Consider the following 24,839-nt stretch of genomic DNA (forward strand, 5'->3'; position numbering starts at 1 on the left):
CTCCTCGATACCTAGTCATCTGTCGAGATTCTCAAGTTGTTTCTTATCGCATTCTCGACACCTGTCTCGACACCTGATGGATCGATCGAGAAAGTTTCTGTCCCCTCGATAGATTCTCGACACCTGATGGATCGATCGAGATTCACTTATTGTGTTTGAGTCTTCTTTCTCGACACCTGTCTCAACACCTTGTGGATCGATCGAGATATCTTCTGTCTCCTTGATACCTTCTCGACACCTTTGCGATCGATCGAGCATCACGTATCTGAAATTCTTCTTGCATCTCGATACCTTTCGATACCTTTAGCTGTCGACGGCTAATTCCTCGATACCGTCCTCGACAGCTTCCTCGATACCTCTCGACACCTCAGCTGTCGAGATTTACTGAGGTGCCTATTTAAGGATCTGTCGCGATTTTCTTCATTTCTCACTCGATCTCTCTCGATCTCTCCGTGTCTGTTCATCTCCCTTTCACTCTCCTTTCACTCAAATCCTCCAACCCTCTTGGATCTTGATCATTTCTTGCTCAAATCACTAGGTAAGATCTCTTTTCTCTTCCTTTTTCATGCATTGCATATTTTAAAACCTAGTTTTTGGGATTTTTTGTAAAAATTTGGGGTTTTTCAAAATTGTTGAGTTTTTCTTGAAATTTTGGGTTGGGTTTACACTTAAATGTTGTTAAAATGTCATACATTGCATTTCATGTGCATTATAATGATATTTATAGGCATTTAGATGTGTGCTATATGCTGTGTGCTGGTAGGATTGGATTGGGCTGAGCCCATGATGAAATTTTTTTGTTTTGCATATCACATGATCATGCATTCCCATGCATACGTACTTGTTATTCAAGATATTTGTCATTTTTGAAATGTTTTGGGAAATTTTCTGAGTGTCTCTCTCTCTCTCTCTCATTCTTATACGTTAGTAGTGTCTATGGCACCCAAACGTAAATCCACTCCTGCTTGGAACCCTCTGCGTTCTGGAGCTTTTACTTCTTCTGATACTGCTCCCTTTAACCTTCGATTCCATGATGAAGATGACCATAAGGCATTTTCGAAGAACTTTTCTAAACTAGGTGTTCATTCGGAACGCCAAGTCATTCTGGCGGACTTCGCCGATACTGACCTTCCCTCTGTCATTCACAGTAGGGGATGGGGGTCACTGTGTGACATCCCGGTCACTTGCCATCCCGTGCTGATACAGGAGTTCTACTCTAACATGCACGGGATTGATCTTTCAGTACCTCTCTTCTTCACTCGCGTTCGAGGTACGCGCATTCCTGTCACATCGCAGCTTGTTGCGGATGTGCTTTGGGTACCTAGGATAGAGTTTCCTGATTACCCCTCTTGTGAGCGTCTGAGGACTGTGTCCAAAGATGAGCTCATTTCCGCTTTTTGTGAGCTACCTGCTGATTGGGGTGAGCATCAGTTCACATCATATAGGCCTTTTGCTAAAGGTCCTAGATTTATCAACATGATGATGACTTTTGTTCTCCATCCTCTTTCTTACTATAACTCTATCACAGAGCCTCGTGCTCGATTTTTGCTATCACTTCTAGAGCATCTTACCATAGACTTTCCTTCTCACTTCATTCGGTCTATCATAGATGTTTATCTTGACTCGGCGTCCCGTGATAAGCTCATCTTTCCTTCTGCTATCACGCGGATTCTACGCCATTTTTCCATTCCCTTTCCTGTGTTCGACCACTTCACACACATATCTGTCATAGATGCCGCTACTGTAAAACGTAGTGAGGCGCAGTTCAGGTCAAGACAGCTGGGTGCCACTCCTCCCTCCCGTTCGGCTCCATCCAGATCAGCTCCATCTACATCTGCTCCTTCTTCCTCTTCGAGCAATGTATCCCTTGGAGATATTATGGTGCAGCTGCAGCGCATGGACACTCGCCTTGATACACTCTCTGCTGAGTTGTATCAGGTGAATGTTCGTGTTGGTCGTATTGCATGACGGCAGGCGACCATGGGTGGATTTGCTCTAGAGGCTACTCCTTCACCACCTACTCCAGCAGCTTCAGATTCTGAGGATGATGATGATGATGATGATGGGGATGCTAGCTCTACCGATGAGATGTCTACATGACACTCTACCCTTTGTCACTCGTGACAAAAAAGGGGAGTAGTTTTGGGCTATGAGAGTAGTCATCTTAGGGGGAGAGTTAGTATAGGACATTTTTTATAGGGGGAGTGTTGTCATTTTTGAGGGATGTAGTGAGGCTATATATGTATTTTTTTCTTTTCTTATCTCTTAGATACATTGATCTTGTATATGAGGTCCTTTGACCATTTTACATACATTGTACTTATATTCTTAAGAGCATTCACATCAGTCCGTGTATTTTACACGCTCATTTTTACACTAAAAACCTACTTTTTCTATTTTACACATCCTCTTTTACAAATTACCCACATCAATTCATCTATTTTATCACCACTTTTATTTAAATAATCAATTTTCTCTATTTTTTAATTATTTCCTCAACTACCTTCTATAAGGCGCGCTCTCTCTCACTCTCAGCTCATTTTTTCTCAGCCATCATTTTTTCTTCTCTCTCTCTCTCTCTCTCTCTCTCTCTCTCTCTCTCTCTCAGCCCATCTCCCTACCCGGTTATCTCAATACCCACGACTCCGCTGCGCAGCTCCGATCCGAGCTCCGCTGCGCAGCTCCGATCCGAGCTCCGCTGCGCAGCTCCGATCCGCAGCTCCCACAAGCTCCGCGGCGCAGCTCCGATCCGCAGCTCCGATCCAAGCTCCCACGAGCTCCGCTGCGCAGCTCCGATCCAAGCTCCGCTGCGCAGCTCCGATCCGATCCGCAGCTCCGATCCAAGCTCCGCTGCGCAGCTCCGATCCGATCCGCAGCTCCGATCCAAGCTCCCACGAGCTCCGATCCAAAGCTCGGCTCCGCAGCTCCGATCCGAGCTCCCACGAGCTCCGATCCGCAACTCCGCACCACCACTCCGCTCCGCAGCTCCGATCCAAGCTCCCATGAGCGCCGATCCAAGCACGCCGATCGGTTTGGATTTTGTCTGTGGGTTATTTTGTAGTGTTTGTGGGTTATTTTGTTGTTGGTTTTGTGGTGGTTGATTTTTTATTTTGTCTGTGGAAGTGTGTATCGGAGGAAGAAGATGATGAGAGGTTGGTTGAGCAGATGGAGAAGAGAGAGAAAAAAAGAGCGAAATTAAAATATTAAAATAATCTATACATGAGCTACAGTAACCGTGTATATATACACGGTTACTGTAGCTCATGGAAATTTTTAGATGAATTTACACGGTTTTACACAATCTGATGTGGGAGGATTTTTGGCCAAAATGTGTAAAATGAGGAAAATTTTGTATTATACATGATTATCCATATGCTGATGTGAATGCTCTAACATGTAAAACTGAATTTATTTACGAGTACTAATTGGAGTGGGATTGGTCTTCCTAGACTGAATTAGAGTGTTATTATATATATATATATATATACACACACACTACATATACTGGGTCTTTTTGGGTCTTTTTAAGTCAACCATGTGAAAGGCAGAGAAAGACGGCAAGATTCTGAAAAAAAAAATGTTTAGCATGTAAAGGTTTAGGAGTAGATAATTGGGATTCTCTACATTGAAAAGAATGGAATATCATGGTACTACTAGAGCAGCCAGCAAGTGCACATTGTACTAAGATAAACATCTAACTACACATGCTTTATTAGAATCATTAAACGCATCTTTGACTTAGGATTTATCATCTCATGGTCACATGGAAGTCTTAGAAATTATATTGATATATTCAAGGAAAAATAGGCTATCATGGAAGTATCTATATAAACGTACATTAGTTTATTATTTTGAAAGAGATCCTAATATATATGTGGAGTAACATCACCATTTTTTAAAAGTTAAGCCTATATAGACATCCGTATGCGGTGTTCAATGGTGTATATATATAGGTACAGTTGATTGTAGTATTAGGGTTACACTACAATTATATAAAATATAGTATAGCCATGATGTATATTAGAAAGCTATCTTAGAATATTTAATATTGCCTTTTCTGAGCTATGTTGTTTGTAGCTATAGCCTAAGGCTGGTTTTAATCTTTTATATTTATTGGTGCCTTTTCCTTAGCTACGTGTGTTTATAGCTTTGGTTTATGGCCAGCTTTTTGTTTGTAGCTGGCCTTGGACTTTATAAGTTGTCTACTTTACGTGTATTATTCAGTTTTACTGAGTTTAATAAGAGTTTCTGACCGGTTATCCAAAAAAAAAAATATATATATATATATATTTAATATTGCGAAATCTTCACAGTCGCTAAGGAAAAGTTTTATAAGTGTACTTTTTGGTTATTCGAAACCTACCCTTACTAAGTTATTTGATCCTTAATTAGGTTCTAGTTGACATTGTTCCGGATAATTGAAGTGAAGTTTGGTTTAGTAACTAAAGGTAAGTGGATTTTAGAACATAACGTCTCTCAAGATGTGTATAATTATATATATATATATATATACACATATATACACACACATATTTGCAAAAGTAAGTTTAAAAAACTTATATCTTGTCAATGCTTTATACACATACCTGGATTTTATTATTTTTTGAATGTTATTTTGAAACTATACATGTTAAGAATGACTCAAAACTATATTTTTTAGAAAATATTCATTATATGATATATGATTGATATTGACAATATTGTAATAAAGTAAGAATGTTTTCAAGTGGTCAGCTAGACAATTTGCAACCTTTGCCAGCATAGGGTTAAATGTTGGCTTTCAGCTGATGTAGTGTTATTGTGGTGTGGTGCAATGTTATCGTTTGCTCTTCGAAGCTAGTGTTATTGTTTGCTCTTTAGAGCCAATATTGCCTCACTGAGGTTAGTGTTACTGTTTTCCATGGAAATCACCCACCGAGTGTTTAGCAGTTAACATTTTTGTTTGGCTAATGTTTAATGTTTTCCATATCGAACTACTGTTTTATTGTTATTGACCTTTTATAAGTGGAAAAATTGTTTATTATTATAATATATTGTTTCTACTTATTTATTATATTTTGGCTAATTAAAGTGGTTACTATTTTATCTCCTGATTACAATGTTATAGTTAAATGTTTTCTTTTTGATAGTTTTATAAAATATATTATATTACTTTAAAACTATTTGTAAATGTTTTGTAATGATTATATTTTATCAATGATACTAATGTTTTGTTTTGAAAGACATCCTATGTTATGACGGTGAGGTCTTGGTTGGGCCGACTGCTGTGTTTGATGGAAGTTGGAGCACTCTTTGCATGGAGTTGCTTGGTTTTATGCCGGCAAATGACAACAAAACTTTGGTGGGTCAAAGAATTCTCATCAGCCGCCTTCTTGAGGCCATTGCAGCGCCACTGCCTCATGACGCAACAGAGAATGAGATACACAAGTATGCCCGGTGCTATATTTTAGCGCTACTAGGAGATAAGCTTTTTATGGACAAGTCGGGAGATAGGGTGCATCTGATGTTTTTGGAGCAACTGCGGAACGTTCGTGATTCGCCACAGTATAGTTGGGGTAGTGGTTGCTTGGCCTAGTTGTACAGAGAGTTGTGCCGGGCAAGCGAGAAAGGGGCATCGCATAGGGGTGTAAATGTTCGACCCAATCCGCGAACACAACACGAACCCGACACGGGTTTTTTCGGGTTAGGGTTAGGCCTTAATGGGTTTGGGTCATAAACGGGTCGACCCGAAAGTGACACGATAAGAAACGTGTTATAAGTGGGTCAACCCGTGTAACCCGCAATAGACACGTTTGACACGCCAATTTATTTGGGTCAAACCCGAAATGACCCGCTTAACACAACCCGTTTAACTCATATAACAAATAAATATTTATTTTATTTTAGATTTGTCAAATACCTTTTATATCCAACATATATTTTAAATTTAAAAAGAAAAGTGAGTAATTACAAAAATTTACAAGGGATATAATTGAAAATTGAAATTTTACAAACCCTAAATCTCTAAACCCTACAAACCCTAAACCTCTATGGATGATAATCGTGGTCATAGTCAGGAGTAGTCTACTGTTTGCTCAAATTCTTTCAATATTGATACTTAGCATTTGGCGAGTTCTAAGGATATTATATTTTTGTTGAACTATGTTATTTTATTTTTGTTAAACTATGTTATTTTGAATTTGGGTTGAAGTGTTGCACTTCTTTTGGAGTGTAAAGAACTTATTTCTAGATGAATGTTATATTTTTGTTGAACTATATTATTTTGAATGTGGTTTAAAGACTTGAAGTGCATGCACTGCTTTTTGGGATGTAAAAAATTATTTCTAGATGGATATTATATTTAATATTATGCAGGTTGAAATGGGTTGGGTTACATTCGTGTCAACCCAACACGACTCGTTTATTAAGCGTGTCAAATGGGTTGGGTCAGGTCAACCCGCCTTATTAACAGGTCGGGTTAGGGTTGAAGGATCCTGACACGATTATTAAATGGGTCGGGTTAGGGTTGAGCCATTTAGTCGAATACCCCTACCTTAACACGACACGAACCCGACACGCTAACCCGAATTGACACCCCTAGCATCGCAGATTGGTGGGGCGTGCACCTTGGTCCAGTATTGGGCATGGGCAAGGTTGCCATTCTTGTGTCCGAGGATAGAGCCTCCACCTGGATGTGATTATGGCCCGTGGCCGTATGCTCCACTTGCCGTTAAGTAAGTATTTTTTGTTTTTTTTTTTTTGTTTTTTTTGTTTTTTTTTATATTTTTTATATTTTTTTTATATTTAGTGTGTTATGCAATGTACTTTTCTTAGTAACTAAGTAGCTACTTATCTTATGTTATTCGCTCTTAACTGTAGGTGGGTGCGGGTGCCAGGCTCGAAGAGTAGGCCATCCGGGATGGCCTTGGTCTACTATCGTGAGCAATTAGTTACAATGCAGCCGAATTTAATTTTTGTTTTCCTTGTATCTATGTATTCTCCCTTGTTTCACATTTTAAGATGCTATGATAATTGTTTTTTGTTTCTATTGTAGATTGTGTGGTAGCCATACGAGGCACACTTTGTCCACCTTCCTGACTTCTGCGTTGCAGGGAGGGGTACGTGGACAGCAAGGGTGCCGCTTGTGTGTTTTTGCATAGTGGAGACACATCACCCAGACCGTGTCCTTCGACAGTTTGGGTTGGCGCAAGAGCGGCCTGACCATGTTGTGTACGATGAAAGGCTACATAGAATAGACTTGCGTGGGAAGGTGGAAAAGAATTGGAGGCAGGAGCATGAACCATATATTATTTCATGGAATAGCAGAGAACAACGAGTTTGTCGTGCACCTCCTTAGACTGGTGAGATGGCCCGCGATCATGACTATTACCAATGGTACCGTCCGGTCACTCGAACGTATATCGACCGCAACATCGCTAGATTACATCAGATGGTAATGTGTTCTAATTATATTTTATTGCTTGCTTTGTTTTTTTTTTTAGTACATGTACGAACGTAGAATCAATTGATTTCTTCTTTCAACAAATTGGTTTGATCTTACTAACATCCAATTAAAAAGAGTTTTTGTTGCATATAGTATCATAATAAAACTTTCACTTTTTAGTTTAGATGAGTATTTAAGTAGATTAATAAGTACTATATTATGCATTCTATAATTGTTACATAAATGTGGAAATTCTGATTGTACTGGTTCTTTCTCTGTTTCAGATTGAAAGTCATTTAGCGTTGTTGAATTGGCTTCTTGTAGGCAGCCAGAACACAACCATGTCCGGCGCATCCTATATAATGTGGCTGGATTGGTGGTGATCCTACAGCCACTGGGCAGGCAAGCAACCGTACTGAGACTGAATCAGCAACTACTGCAGCCCAAGCACAAGTGTAGCACCTGTAACTACACCGACCGTGGTCAGCTGATACTGCAAGCCCAAGCACAAGCGTAGCTAGGGGTCGTGGTCGGCTTGCTACAGCAAGCCCAAGCACAAGCACAGCTAGGGGCGTGGTCGGCCTGTTACAGCAAGCCTAAGCCCAACTGCAGCTAGGGCAGTGGTCGGCCTGCTACAGCAAGCCCAAGCACAAGTGCAGCTAGGGGCCGTGGTCGGTGTGCAACAACCCCTCGGGTTGTAAGTAGTCCTGAGATACCTGCTCCCATCCCGCACGCATCTCCCCAGCCTGAGGTCCCCACCTATCCAGTTGCATCTCCTCAGTCCTGAGGTCCCTCCGCCCATGGTAGATGTATCTCCTCAGGCTGAGGTCCCTTCACCCACCCCACCTTCGCAGCCCAGTCCTTCACCCCTCGTATGCACCCTGAGACACCCTTATCCCACCCACCAGCTCCAGTGCACTCACTTTACCCATGGACCCACCCAGTATTGAGCCCTGACAATGATCCCCACTCCTGGCCTATACATAGAGCATCATGACCCACCTACCTCATCCTTATCCGACCCTTTAGGACCTCCGGTAGGGATTGACCCGCTACAGCCAGATATTGATGTACCGGACGAGCATCCCCCTCATCAGCCGTCACCCCCACGAGGTAGACCGCAATGTGCTAGAAGAGCACCCACTTGTGGGACAGGTGGACACAAAATAGGACACAAAGGCAGCTCTATGGTACGATAACATTAATTATGATGTTTACGCCTATTTTGCAATATGCTATTTATTCTTTTCATTACACCGAATATTGATTGTATGCACCTAATGTCTTTGCAGCACGATGATGAGCCTAAGGCTGATGCCCCGCAGCCTCCTCCCCCGCCCAAACATTGCACGAGGGTTAAAAAATGCAAAATTGGTGAACATTGAAAAAGAGGTTTGTTAAAGATGCATGCAGCAAATTACTTTGTGTTATGGATGGTGCATGTGAGATATATGTCATAGTAAATTCTCAAGAAGTGTTTATACCATATACCTTAAAACAGTGGGTTCTTGCAGGTGACAAGAAGTGTTGATACCGAGCGTGGTGATCTAAGCCCACAAGATCTATGCTCTGCATTTCAGTGATTTATTTTCAAAAGATCTCGAGTCTTCAAGACTCGAGTTTTAAGAACTCGAGTCTATAAGACTCGAGATCCAAGTGGACAACTTGTCCAGTCACCAATTGGTCCGTGAAGCGGTGGGGTGAGATTTAAAAAGAGTATCTCGAGTTTCTAAAACTCGAGATGCCTAGTTTCCTTTATAGTTTCACGCGATGTCTAACTAACCAAATACTCCTCTTACCCATGATTATTCTGCACATTCCCCCCTACCCCCTCTAAAAATAGGTAAATCTGAACCCTTCATTTAGAATTGTTTTAATATTGACCGTTGATATAATTTTAATGGGTTTTGGTTACCAGCTAAACAGGTTTTATATATAAACCAAAAATTATCACATTCATCAAACTTTTCTCCTCTCACGTTTGCTTGCTCTGTCTCTGTTTGCCTCTCTAAACAAAACCTTCAAATCACAGCTAAAACCATACCAGAACTAGACAGCTGCACACCCACAACCTCAAATCGGCGGCGCTTCTTCTCATCCAATCCAACTCGTCGGCGCCGCTCTCCAATTTCATCTCTTCCAATCCATCCTCAAATCGGCGGCGCACTTGTAGTCAGTGTGAGTGTGTGTAGGCTGGCTAAGAATAGAAGTTCTAGTATGTAGCTCAAGTGTGAGGGATGAGGATGAGGATGAGTCTGTTTTTGTTTTTGTTGGTTAAATGCTTGCGGCGTTGCCTTTGGATTGTAACTATTGAAAACGCTTTGGGTTTTTCGAAGCGAAGCTGTTACGTCGAGAGTGGTGGTGGACGTTGTTTCAGTTAAGGTTCGAGAGTGAACAAAGTTGAGAGTGGAGAAGATGATAATAATAATAATAATAATAATGTAAAAGAGGGAACTCATTTTTGGGGGTACTGAGAAAGAGATTAGAGATTAGATATTAGAGATTAGAGGTAGAGCTATGCCTATGCCTATGGGGGGGTGGGGTTTGGTTTTTTATTTATGCAACAGGTTTGAGATTGAGATTGAGAGATTCATGACAAGGACATTGGGATAAAACTTTTCATGGGACGTCTCAGATTGCTGCAGTAAATCATGGTTCAGTTGCTAATCCAGCTCAATCAAAGTCAAAGCGGACACATAAATGGGCTCGGCCTCGGAACTCTGATGATGGGTATTCAAGGTGCTATTTTCATGCTTCCCTCACGTGGGTCTGTATGCATTGTATGCTCTTTCTGGTTCTTATCTTTTTTGCTTGCAGGAGATATTTTGTATGGTGCAAAACTAACTTAAAGCAGAATTAAATTTAAGGAATTGACTTATTAGCTAACGCTACACATGATTGAATTTAATTTGAGAATCTAAGGTACAACAATGAAGGAATTATGACCAAGTTTTGCACTTTTGTATCTTTCAATTTCTATGAAGTAAAAACCAAGTTCAAGCAAATTGTTTGTGTTAGGCGCAGTTAGTATTTGAAAATTTCAGCATTTGACTTAGCAACCAAGTTGACAGTTGTTTCATAGACTAAGATGCAAATATGAGCAAATGAACTAACTGAATCTCAGCTGAGAGAGAGAGAGAGAGAGAGAGCAAACCTTGAATGAATTATAAAGAGAATAATGTAGTGATAGATATAGGAATAAAAAATGTGGTTGATCATTGAAGTTAAATTGTGGCAGGTTCTAGATGCTCCATCACTTCAAGATGACTTTTACTTGAACCTAGTGGATTGGTCCTCGCAAAATGTCCTTGCAGTTGGATTGGGAACCTGTGTTTATCTATGGAGTGCATCAAACAGCAAAGTAAGTTTGGTATTACTTTGTTGGGAACAAATTGAAGCAGAGTTTGGTATGGGTTGTGCGTAATATTCTATTATGCTATTTTGTTCTCAGGTAACAAAGTTGTGTGATTTGGGACCTAATGATGGTGAGTGTTCTGTCCAATGGACCCGAGAGGGTTCATAAATTTCCATTGGTACAAATCTTGGTCAAGTTCAGGTAGCTAGTCCTCTAAACTTGCATATAATCCTTTAATTATCACATCTTCTTTGCAGGCTAGTATGTTCAATTAGTCTCTTATAGAGTTGAAATTAAGCTAGCATTTCGGTATACTGTTGTACGTCTGGGATGGGACACAGTGCAAGGAAGTCCGTACCATGAGTAGGCATCAAACAAGAACAGGGGTTTTGGCATGGAATTCGCGCACATTGGCCTCCAGAAGCAGGGATCGCAACATACTTCAACATGATCTTTGGGTTCAAAATGACTTCATTAGCGAGCTAATTGGCCACAAGTCTGAGGTGAAGCCATTGAAAATTTCCTAACTCCTCTTTTCATCAACTGAAGCCCTTAGTCCCACCTACTTGGAGCTTCCTATACATATCTTTTATTGTCATTTAGCTTTATAGAGGATCATATCCTCTGTTAAGTGTTATAATCCAACATTATTGATATGCTATCTTTAACATGGACCACAACTTAATGGGAGAAAACATAGAAGTTAAGGGGAAAGTGGCAGTAATCTTAACCTTTCCTTAACTTCAATGCAACAATTATGTGGGCTAAAATGGTCCCATGATGACAGGGAACTTGCATCTGGTGGCAATGATAATCAGGTATTCATCACTAACTTTTAGTTGTTTCTTATTCTTTGGAAGCTTTGTGTCTAGTGAATAACTAATCTGATTTCTTGTTGGTGAGCCTAGCTATTGGTCTAGAACCAGCATTCTCAGCAACCAGCTTTGAGACTAACAGAGCACACAGCTGCGGTCAAGGCCATTGCTTGGTCACCCCACCAAAGTGGCCTTCTTGCATCTGGAGGTGGAACAGCTGATGGATGTATTCACTTCTGGAACACCACAAACTGCCACCAACTGAACAGCGTTGACATGGGGAGCCCGGTAGTTCTTTTCAATTCTTTATGCATTAGAATACCAGTTGATTTTCGTAAGGGGAAAAAAAATTCTACTAGCCTTTGTAAATGCCCATAGGCAACTTATGATTTCTAATAAGGGCCGGGAGGGGCAGTGGGTGCTATTGCCAATTCAAACAACATATGATCCTGTCATGTGGAAATTTGTTCTTGAATAAATGCATGTGCTGAAGGAATACTTATATAGAGTTTGCTGCTTAACATGCAGGTTTGCAATCTTGCATGGAGTAAAAATGTGAATGCAATAGTAAGCACTCATGGGTATTCCCAGAATCAAATTATGGTGTGGAAGTATACATCAATGACAAAGGTATTCGCTTTTTAGTCATAACATTTTCATTTTCATCATAATCTGTCAGCAAACCTCGGTCTAAAGTAAATAACCTTTGAAATTATAGACAACTAGACTTGTCTGGTTTTTTTATTATTATTGAAACTGTTGGATTGATTGATAGGTTGCAACTCTAAGGGGACATAGTATGTGAGTGCTTTACCTTGCAATGTCACCTGATGGTCAGGTGCTTCATCATTTCCTTTAAAGCATTTTTCATAGCATGTGAAACTGATTGGCAGCATAGGAGTAACACCAAACATAGATGCAAATATATATTATAATGCATATAGAAATGTTTTAATTTGAACTCAATTGCCTCTTGCAGACTATAGTTACTGGTGCAGGTGATGAAACCCTTTGGTTTTGGAATGTCTATCCATGAAAACACCAGTAAGCATGACCATTGTAGACTATATTTGATATTTGATAATAATCAAACTGCACTTTGCTATCTAATCCACTTCTCTTGTTTCCTATTGTGTTTTCAGACACCAGTGAGAGACACAGGTCTTTGGTCTCTTGGGCGAACCCAAATTCGATGATATTCTTTGCACACGTGAATATGTTTTGGTCTTTGGCCTTTGGTCTCCTGGGCGAACCCAAATTTGATGATGTTCTTTGCACACGTGAATATGTTTTGGTTATGAAGATGGAAAGGAAAGGGCTAGTTTATACTGTATATGAAATTGTAATTTATTTGTAAGCAGCTAAGATGTGCTGAGAGATTGGCAATGATGTATTCTATTTATTTATTTATTGTATATGTGGTACTCATAGAAGCGCTAATAAAAGGTTTGAACGACACTATGGACAAATTGGAGATAATCTAATTTTTGGTTCACCATCATATGTAAATAATAAAAATATAAACATCAAGAAAATGACCTCAACTATAAAATATTATTGAGGTATGCCCCTAAATGTGATGGAAGCAACCAAGGGAGATACGTAGAAAGTTAATTGGTATATTCAAATATTTGGGAAAGAAACTAAGACAATTCCAGCCTTTTTTTATTTTTTATTTTTTATTTTATTTTTTCGATTTTAGATCTAAATTTTTTAATAACTTTAAAAAAATTACTACTGTGATGAGCAGTTATTAGTAAGTAAAAAAATGACTTTAGTGATAAGCCTAAATATAAAATTAGGGTCAGATGTGATATTGGTAGTAATGCTTAGAGCATTCTCATCAGCTCTCTCATAAAAAATGCCATTTTACAACACCAAAAACCTACTTTATCATTTTAACACATCATTTTACAACATGTCATTTATCAGATGTTCTATACTTCCATTCTATATATTAAAATAATATATCCAACCCATTAAATAATATTAAACAAATTTCATCATATTAAACTACAATTACAGTCAACCTCCACAGACCACCAACGGCAACGGCAACGGCAAATCACCGCCAACGGCAAATCAACATCCACAAACAACGATTACAATCACTGGATCTCCATAAAAATTCCAAATTCAAATCCAAAAACCTCAACAAAAAAGAAAAGAAAAAGAAAATCAAAATCAATATGTGAGTTTCGGATCTATGAGTTTCGGATCTATATGTGTTTGAATCGGATTATCCAATACTGTATACCTTATCATTTTCGTTCGATCTGATGATGTTACATGATTAATTTGTGCAGGGCAGAACATCAGGAAACTGGTGAAGGATGGTTTCATCATCAGGAAAACAACAAAGATCCACTCCCGCTCTCGTGCACGCAGAATGAAGGTGGCCAAGAGATAGAGAGTGACGGAGAGAGCAGAGAAAAGAAGAAAGTGAGGAGAGAGGAGAGAGAAAAGAGAATAAAAAATATTAAACACAAATGCCATTTTTGTCCGTACGCTCTCAAATATGAGAGCGTACTGTAGCACGTTACTGTGGGCATACAGAACTGCACCTCGTAAGTCTACTGGGGAAATCCCCTTTTCAATGACCTACGAGCTGAGGTTGTCATACCCTAGAGACTGGGTTCCCAACTATGAAGACTAGTTCGTTCAGTCTGACTAGCAATAATAAGCAGCTAGAAAAGAGTTTGGATCTGATTGAAGAACGAAGAGAAAATGCAATGGTCCGATTAGCACATTACCAACAGAAGCTCAGGCAGGGCTATGATGCCAACGTAAAGCTAAGGCCTCTAGAACTTGGCGATTTGGTGCTCAAGAAAGTTGTGGCACTGCAAAGAACCTAGCTTGGGGAAAGTTATGGCCCAACTGGAGGGGCCATATCGTATTACTTCAGGAGCTAGCATTGGGACATATTTTTTAGAAGATTTGGATAGTCATGTAATACCACGCCCTTGGAATGTAGATACTTATACCTTAAAAGTATTTATTATTAATCCATAGTCTTTAGCATTTAATCATTGTGCCAATTTATTATGTAAATTTTTGGACCTCTCTTAAGTGTTAAACTTAAATCCAATCATGTCTGAAATCCTCAGACCAAATGATTTGGGTTAGTTAACACTCACAGGTTTCCTTAAGTGTTTAAACTTAAATCCAATCTTGCATGAAGTCCTCGGATCAGATATTTGGGTTAGTTAACACTCGCTCACAAGTTTCCTAAGTGTTTAAACTTAAATCCAATCATGTTTGAAGTCCATGGACCAGATGATTTGGGTTAGTTAACACTCGCTCACAAGTTTCCTAAGTGTTTAAACTAAAATCCAATCATGCCTGAAATCCTTGGACCAGATGATTTGGGTTAGTTAACACTCATTCACAAGTTTCCTAAGTGTTAAACTTAAATCCAATCATGCCTGAAGTCCTCGGACCAGATGATTTGGGTTAGTTAACACTCGTTCACAAGTTTCCTAAGTGTTTAAACTTAAATCCAATCATGCCTGAAGTTCTCAAATCAGATGATCTGGGTTAGTTAACGCTCGTTTATAAATTTAAATTATCAAAGTTTAAATTTAACAAATCATGTTTAAATATCTTCGTATTGTAGTCTTAAATATTGAAACTATCCAAGAATCCAAGAAAATTCGTAATATTTTCACATTATTCATCGCAATTTATGTTTGTTAATAACTCTTGCATGAGCTTGTCCTTCTAGTATTTGAATAAGACGTTTACATCAGTGATTTGATATTGTTGTTAAATTGCCTGTACTACAATAGTAAATCTCATAACAGGTGTGATGAAAATAGAAAATAGAAGAATAACTTCATTAACTGAAAAGAAAAGTACATTGCAATCTCTCAAAAAAAAAAAAAACTAAACTAAAAACTAATACAAGTACAAAATAGAAATCCCTAGACGTCTAAGTCTTCGTTTGAGAAGAGAAAGGATCAACAGCATGGCTGGGTTGGGTGGCAATCTCCTTAATCTGATCTTAGCCTGCTTGCCCTGGTCTCCAATCTGACCAAACTCTTGGGGTGCCTTGGTAGGATCAGGGGGGTCTGGTCGACTACCGGCTGCTCTGGATCTTCTGTGAGTTCGCGGACGTCTGGGTGGTAGAAAATGCTCTTAGGCTGCCTCAAGTTAGCCTCTGGAGGAACCCCAGCTGCATCAAAGGTTTTCTCCCAAGTCACATCACAATACTCCCTGCAGACCTTCATGAACTCTTCAGTAAGTCTAAGTTGGATCTCCTCCACCCCAAGAGTATATGCTGCCTGTCTTTTAGCCTTCACTACTTCTTTGGCCAGTTGAGCCCCTTTCTCGGCCAACTAAGCAGCTTCCCTGGCTTTCTTTTCTCAGCACGAAGACCTTTGACCGCCTCTCTCTCTGTCTCCAGATAGATCTCGATCATGCGCAATTGCTTGCGTTGTTCTTAGCCTGCTTTTCAGCAGTTTTCAGACCAACATCTATATTGTCCCTTTGGCTTGTCATATCTTTTAGCTGCACGGACAGCCGAGTGTAATCTTCCTTCAGACTACCCAGGGATTTCTGACCTCAGACCGAGTGTGAGCCTCGGCCTGGGCCTCATTGAAGGTTCTTTTGTTCCACTCTTCACCAGTAAACCTGCTGGTGATCTGTATAGTAAAAGAAAGAATTTCAATACAAAGCAAAAAGAATTTTTAACTTAATTGATCAACATTTTAATAAAAGGAAGGGACTGGTTCACTTACCATAGCTAAATCCCTTTTTTGAGGGATAAAAGAGTTCATACTGGCTGAAGTGTTTGTAAGACTCCATATCCTTTGGAAGGAGGAATGGCTGCTCTAGGGCTTCAGCAACCAAACCTGCCCTCCCCCATGGTAGTTCCTAAGGGAAGTATCCCAGGGGATGGGAGCACCTCCAGCTCTAGTTTGGGGGACCAGGTGCGCGGCCTTCGGCGCACCTCAGCGTTGAGAGCTTCGTCTCAACTCTCAGTGGATGAAGCCCTTTTGCCTCGCTGGCCCTGGTCCACCTTTTGTTGCTTTCCCCTTTTGTAGGCACTACCTCCCTCTCCTCCTGGTCTGATGGGCCTCTTCTTCTTCATATCTGGCATTGGTTTTAGGCCCAGATTAGCGGGAATTTGGGAAGGTGGTGGAGGAAGACTGACAATTGGCTGAGACTCCCAATATCCTTAGGTCCAGCCTTCTTATTCCTATTCTTCATAAGATTCTTCAAACTTGCCATATCGTCTTCTTCATCCGAAGAGACTTCTGGAATAGCTGTTATTAAGATTGGAGGGCGGAAACTCGATTGCTTGTCAACTTCCTCCTCAGCATCCGAAACGCATATCACTTGAACCCCTTCTGAGGCCTCTCCGAAGGTGAATTTGTCAATTTGCTCTTCGAGTGATGAAGTCGAAGAAGCAACACCCTCCTCTTCTGTTGCTGGCTCAAGGGGAATCTGTTGAACCGGCTGGACGAGCAAAGGTACACCCTGCGGGTTTGGATGTGGCACCGGGGAAGATCGAACGGAGCCAAAAAAAATCCTTCCAAGCAATGTCAATTTGGTTGATGCGGTAGTCTCCTTGTCTTATTGCATTTCCGACCGGTTGGAAATCGGGCAGTTTGGGCGTGTAACCAAGAATAAAGGGAACAGATCGGAGTTGCCCATACTCACTCACAAAAATTTCTGATCGTAATAGATAGTTGAGCGCAGCGGTGTTGGTAAGACTCCTCCGAGGAGAGATGTGGTTTTTATCTGTCAACATCAAACAAAAATTAGTCAGAAATTTGAAAATAACAAGATAGAGAGGACAAAATTACAAAGAAATGTCAATCCTAAGTCTACTGTTAGCAAGCCTAAATCTAGGATGCCCCCACCTGGCTCTCTGGTCGGGTTGGGCAGTGAAGTCCGTCATGCCAGACGCCCAAGACGATCAGATAGTCATCTTTCATCCCTTTGTTAGACTTTGGAAGGCAGGAAACGAGCCTAACAGCGTCGGACTGGGATTTCAAGTAATATCCCGCTCCTTTCTACTGTGGCACTCGTACATATATACCATGTCCCGCCAGGTGAGTCCCAAGCCTAGATGGCGGTTCAAATCATCGATGGCTCTTAGGACTCTAAAGACATTGGGCGCACATTACTCGGGGCTAAGCCTATGGTTTCGAAGGTAGTTAGTGGTGATGGGGCCCATAGGAATAGTCATTCCTCCTTCCAAGAAGGCGATAATGGGGATTATCACTTCACCCGACTTCTGATCTGTTAGTATTTTCTCTGAGGGGCAATATCTCAAACCCACATCTTCAGGTATGCGGTATGTGGCCCTAAACTCCTCCATCTGAGTGGGGCTGTCCACTAGATACTGGAATCTACCCATCTTAAACAAACAAGAAAGGAGAGATTCTAAACGCAGTGACTAAGGGGCGACTACTCGAAGGCAAAGAAAGGTGTCCGAGGAGAAGATAAAGGACGAGTATATGAGAACTTACATGAACAGGATCAGAAAATGATCTTTGAACTTATAGAGATGCTTGTAGATTTTGGATTTGATGATTATAGAGCTTGGTCGATTTGAATGCCTTTGTTCACAAGAAAGTCTGAGAATGTGTAAAGTAAAGGGGGAAAAACCTTCTCTAGGGCTTTATATAGAAACAAACGAAAGGGTAGGAGTTATCCCGCCCAAATTCTAAGGAAAAACCACATCCGTTGGATCATTAGTCCACCGTTAGATGGCAAAGACAAAACGCCGCTTGGAGTAATTAATAGCGCTTTGGGAATCTTGAAATGACAGCAGCAGTTATAAAGATTTATGCTTCTACACGTGTGAGCTAAGATATTTTTGTATTTTTGAATTTTACTTCGTAGCAAATCAAAATCTTATTTTTTCTCCTCGAATGCGAGGGAAAAGTTAAAATTTTGAGGGGCTATTGTGGGGGGCAGAAATCCAAGCTTAGGTATTGAGCCCAAAAGCCCTATGTGAAGGTTACTGTATGTTCGAAGAGGTGAAAATTGTTGAGGAGTATTTCGCATGAAAGAAAGATACCTGGGAGTGAAGAAGATCCGTCCGAAGAGAGTACCAACGTTCCGAAGAGATCATTCTTCTCGGATGTAAAGATTCTTGGTCAAATAAATATCTGGGGGGTTCGAATGAGCTTGCTAATGACTTCAGCAATCTAGATAAGCTTTGGACATGCCTGGAGATAAGAAGAATGGAGAAATATCTGAAAGGAAAAACTACCACCACCACATTAAATGCACTGCATCTGCTTTTCTGGCCGCATTAATGTGGAAAAGACCCCTGAACAGTGTCAATCCAGCTACCACCACTTACAGAAAGCTAAGGAAGAAATGTGACGTGACACATACTCAAGTGGACACTTAGATGAAAAACAAGTGGACGATGAAGATGATGAGAGAGGATGCTATATAAAGAAAGAGCTTCTAGAGAAGAGGGGACTTTTGGAGGAGAGTGGTATTGATTTTTCATTGAATAATATTCATCTTCGGACATCAATTTGAAAGACTGTGAANACTGGTGCAGGTGATGAAACCCTTTGGTTTTGGAATGTCTATCCATGAAAACACCAGTAAGCATGACCATTGTAGACTATATTTGATATTTGATAATAATCAAACTGCACTTTGCTATCTAATCCACTTCTCTTGTTTCCTATTGTGTTTTCAGACACCAGTGAGAGACACAGGTCTTTGGTCTCTTGGGCGAACCCAAATTCGATGATATTCTTTGCACACGTGAATATGTTTTGGTCTTTGGCCTTTGGTCTCCTGGGCGAACCCAAATTTGATGATGTTCTTTGCACACGTGAATATGTTTTGGTTATGAAGATGGAAAGGAAAGGGCTAGTTTATACTGTATATGAAATTGTAATTTATTTGTAAGCAGCTAAGATGTGCTGAGAGATTGGCAATGATGTATTCTATTTATTTATTTATTGTATATGTGGTACTCATAGAAGCGCTAATAAAAGGTTTGAACGACACTATGGACAAATTGGAGATAATCTAATTTTTGGTTCACCATCATATGTAAATAATAAAAATATAAACATCAAGAAAATGACCTCAACTATAAAATATTATTGAGGTATGCCCCTAAATGTGATGGAAGCAACCAAGGGAGATACGTAGAAAGTTAATTGGTATATTCAAATATTTGGGAAAGAAACTAAGACAATTCCAGCCTTTTTTTATTTTTTATTTTTTATTTTATTTTTTCGATTTTAGATCTAAATTTTTTAATAACTTTAAAAAAATTACTACTGTGATGAGCAGTTATTAGTAAGTAAAAAAATGACTTTAGTGATAAGCCTAAATATAAAATTAGGGTCAGATGTGATATTGGTAGTAATGCTTAGAGCATTCTCATCAGCTCTCTCATAAAAAATGCCATTTTACAACACCAAAAACCTACTTTATCATTTTAACACATCATTTTACAACATGTCATTTATCAGATGTTCTATACTTCCATTCTATATATTAAAATAATATATCCAACCCATTAAATAATATTAAACAAATTTCATCATATTAAACTACAATTACAGTCAACCTCCACAGACCACCAACGGCAACGGCAACGGCAAATCACCGCCAACGGCAAATCAACATCCACAAACAACGATTACAATCACTGGATCTCCATAAAAATTCCAAATTCAAATCCAAAAACCTCAACAAAAAAGAAAAGAAAAAGAAAATCAAAATCAATATGTGAGTTTCGGATCTATGAGTTTCGGATCTATATGTGTTTGAATCGGATTATCCAATACTGTATACCTTATCATTTTCGTTCGATCTGATGATGTTACATGATTAATTTGTGCAGGGCAGAACATCAGGAAACTGGTGAAGGATGGTTTCATCATCAGGAAAACAACAAAGATCCACTCCCGCTCTCGTGCACGCAGAATGAAGGTGGCCAAGAGATAGAGAGTGACGGAGAGAGCAGAGAAAAGAAGAAAGTGAGGAGAGAGGAGAGAGAAAAGAGAATAAAAAATATTAAACACAAATGCCATTTTTGTCCGTACGCTCTCAAATATGAGAGCGTACTGTAGCACGTTCCAAATTTTTGGAACATTTAACATACCTGATGAGCCTTCATTTTTGTGTTTGATGTGTCAAATGTGCCAAATTTTTAGCATTTGGCACATTTGAGAGACTTGATGAGAGTGCTCTTACTATGACAATTGAGCAATCAATTGTAAGGAAAAAAAATAGGGTACCACCAAATGTAACAAAAGTACGGTCATAAGTAATGTTGGTATTGCCCAATGTAATAATGGAACGTTCAAATTTGAGGAAAAAAAATAGGGTACCATTGAATGTGACAAAAATAGAGCCAGATGTGATGTTGATACTACTTAATGTGATAATAGAACCATCAAATGTGAGAAAAAAAGTAAGGAAACCACCAAATGTGAGAAAAGAATTGTCACATATGATGTTGAAATTGCACAATACGAGGATGAAACCGTCAAATATGAGAGAAAAAGGTAAGGGAACCACTAAATGTGAGGAAATAATTGTCACATGTGATGTTGGAACTGCACAATGTGAGGATTGAACTGTCAAGTGTGAGAAAAAGTAAGAGAAACATCCAATGTGACAAAAGAATTGTCATATGTGATGTTGGAACTACACAAAGTGAGGATGGAGCCATTAAATGTGAGAAAAAAAAGTAAGGGAACCACCAAATGTGAGAAAAAAACTGTCACATGTAATGTTAGAACTGCATAATGTGAGGATAGAACCGCCAAATGTAAGAAAAATGTAAAGGAACCACCAAATGTGGGAAAAGAATTGTCACATGTGATGTTGGAAAGGTACAATGTGAGGATGAAACTGTCAAGTGTGAGAAAAAGTAAAAGAATCACACAATGTGACAAAAGAACTATCACAGGTGATGTTGGAACTGCACAATGTGAGGATTATACCGTCAAATGTGATAAAAAAAAGTAAGAAAACCATCAATATGAGAAAAGAACTGTCATATGTGATGTTGGAATCGCACAATGTAAGGATAGAATCGTCAAATGTGAGAATAGAACCATCAAATGTGAGAAAAAAGTAAGGGAACCATCCAATGTGACAAAAGGATTATCATATGTGATGTTAGAACTGCACAATGTGGGGATGAAACTGCCAAATGTGAGAAAAAAAAGTTAGAGAACCACCAAATGTGAGAAAAAACTGTCACATGTGATGTTTGGACTACAAAATGTGAGGATGAAACCATCAAATGTGAGAAAAAAAGTAAGGGAACCACCAAATGTGAGGAAAGAATTGTCACATGTGATGTTGAAATTGCACAATGTAAGAATGAAACTATAAAGTGTAAGAAAAAAGTAAGGAAATCACCCAATGTGACAAAAGAATTGTCATATGTGATGTTGGAACTGTACAATGTGATGATGGAACTGTCAAATGTGAGAAAAAATTGTCACATGTGATGTTAGAACTGCATAATGTGAGGATAGAACCGTCAAATGTGAGAAAAAAGTAAGGGAACCACCAAATGTGAGAAAAGAATTGTCATATGTGATATTAGAATCGTACAATGTAAGGATGAAACTGCCAAGTGTGAGAAAAAAAATCACCCAATGTGACAAAAGAACTGTCATATGTGATGTTGAAACTGCACAATGTGAGGATGAAATTGTTAAATGTGAGAAAAAAAATAAGGAAACCACCAAATGTGAGAAAAGAACTGTCACATGTGATATTGGAACCGCACAATGTAAGGATAGAATCGTAAATGTGAGAATAGAACCGTCAAATGTGAGAAAAAAGTAAGGCAACCATCCAATGTAACAAAAGGACTATCATATGTGATGTTGGAATCGTATAATGTGAGAATAGAACAGTCAAATGTGAGAAAAAAGTTAGGGAACCACCAAATGTGAGAAAAAAAACTGTCATATGTAATGTTGAAACTGCAAAATGTGAGGATAAAACCGTCAAATGTGAGAAAAAGTAAGGGAACCACCAAATGTGAAAAAAGAACTGTCACATGTGATGTTGGAATTGTACAATGTGAGGATGAAATTGTCAAGTGTGAGAAAAAAGTAAGGAATCATCCAATGTGACAAAAGAGTTATCATATATGATGTTGGAACTGCACAATGTGAGGATGGAACCGTCAAATGTGAGAAAAAGAAGTAAGGGAACCACCAAATGTGAGAAAAAACTATCATATGTGATATCGGAACTACACAATGTGAGGATGGAACTGTCAAATGTGAGAAAAAAGTTAGAGAACCACCAAATGTGACAAAAAAACTGTCACATGTGATGTTAGAACTGCACAATGTGAGGATGGAACCGTCAAATGTGAGAAAAAAGTAAGAGAACCACCAAATGTGAGAAAAAAACTGTCACATGTGATGTTGGAATTGCACAATATGAGAATGAAACCGTCAAATGTGAGAAAAAAGTAACTTGGTCTAGCAGGTTACCCACTAGTGGGTACCGTACCCCCCTCTTTTTTGGGGGTTACCGTAGAATTACTCGTAAATTTAAGGCCATGTTTGCAAAGTTATTTTAAAGTTAGAACTAGACAATGTGAGGATGAAATCGTCAAATGTGAGAAAAAAGTAAGGGAACCACCAAATGTAAGAAAAGAACTATCACATGTGATGTTGGAATTGCACAATATGAGAATGAAACCGTTAAGTGTGAGAAAAAAGTAACCTAGTGTAGTAAGTTACTTACTAGTCAGTACCGTACCCTCCCTTTTTTTGGAGAGTACCGTAGAATTACTCATAAATTTAAGGCCATGTTTGCAAAGTTTTTTAAAGTTATTGCCGTATTTTTTTTTGATCTAGATTTGCGTACTAGAACACCAAGTCCTAAAAAAGTAAAATAAAAAATTGCATTTTAATATGAAAAAAAAAAAATTATATTTAATAACTAGAATTATGGCCGTGCGATGCATAGCTTAATAAAAAATAATGTGTAAACTAAAGAAATTTTTTATAAATTTAATTAAAATTAAATAATAAAACTCAAGTAATCTTTTATGCTGAGTTATATAATGAATGCATATTGTGTAAGACTAAGGTTTTTATATAATAATAAACAAATCAAATATAAGTCTAGTAATGGAAGATGATAGATAACTATATTCCTCTTTTTCTTTTCTTTTCTTTTTCCTAAGAAAAAATAGCATTCAGGGAGTTTGCATAATACATATTAAGCTTTAAAACTTAAGTACTCACCATTGCATATATAAATGCAAAAACCTAATATAAGTCTAGTAATAATTGAAGATGATAGATAACTATATTACTCCTTTTCCTTTCTTTTTTTTTTTTTTTTTTTTTTTTGAGAAAAAAAAATATTCAAGGAGTTTGCATAATATATATTAAGCTTTAAAACTTAAGTACTCACCATTGCATATATAAATGAAAAAACCTTGAATTCAATAATTATAAACAATCCAAAAATAATAATTGAAAGCATATTTAGGTGGTAACCTTAATTCAATGGTCAAGAACAATCCGAATTACTAAACTACAAAAATGAAAGTGGAGAAACTCACATGATAATTTAATTTTTGTATTTGAAAGATGGGGAGGAGACACCAAAACTTGGGTGAGTTTCACCCTTCAAAAAAAAAAAAGAGGGTTTATATATACACAAAAACTTCAATATTTTTTTAATAAAAAATTAAAAGTTAAAACCTTGGCAATAAGTTTGCATTGATAATTGAAAATAACTTTTAAGATATGATGAGAATTGAGAAGTAAATAACTTCATTAACATTGAGATATGATGAGAATTAAGAAGCAAAACATGTTATAATAATTAAACAAAACCAATTCAATTTGATTATAAAAAAAAAAAATCATAGTATATAAATACATACCTTTGTAGGTGCTGTAGATAGAAGAATGGAAGACTAAACAAAAAACCATACAATAGGTTGGAGAATGAAAAAAAACACCTAATAACCGTGTATATATATTCACTCCACCTAAAAGGAAACCAAGTAAAAATCATATATCCTAAACTTCTTGAAGTCTATGTTAATATAGAGTTTTTAAGAAACCAAATTGCAAAAAAATTAGATAACAACAAAAAATTAAATATTACACTCGATATACATCACCATATGCTACATACCATTATGCATGCCATTCAAACTCATTAATTTAAGCGGTTTCCAAAAAAAAAAAAAAAAACTCATCAATTTATGTGGGGCTCTAATTCTTTTGGTTTAAACTTTTTTTTA

The 24,839-nt window shown here is 38.5% G+C and overlaps 1 long non-coding RNA gene and 1 pseudogene across 1 annotated transcript; both read left to right on the forward strand.

Annotated features, from left to right (window-relative positions):
- The first annotated feature begins 9,392 nt into the window (after positions 1-9,392).
- Positions 9,393-13,072, forward strand: LOC112026963 (B-type cell cycle switch protein ccs52B-like; annotated as a pseudogene).
- Positions 13,073-19,114: 6,042 nt separating this feature from the next.
- On the forward strand, positions 19,115-19,605 carry LOC136064621 (uncharacterized). The gene is made up of 2 exons (XR_010626236.1): positions 19,115-19,170; positions 19,269-19,605. It is a non-coding gene; the product is annotated as an uncharacterized LOC136064621 (long non-coding RNA).
- Positions 19,606-24,839: the final 5,234 nt, after the last annotated feature.

Source organism: Quercus suber, unplaced genomic scaffold, assembly GCF_002906115.3.
Source record: "Quercus suber isolate HL8 unplaced genomic scaffold, Cork oak 2.0 scaffold_720, whole genome shotgun sequence".
In the NCBI taxonomy this organism is placed as follows: Eukaryota; Viridiplantae; Streptophyta; class Magnoliopsida; order Fagales; family Fagaceae; genus Quercus; species Quercus suber.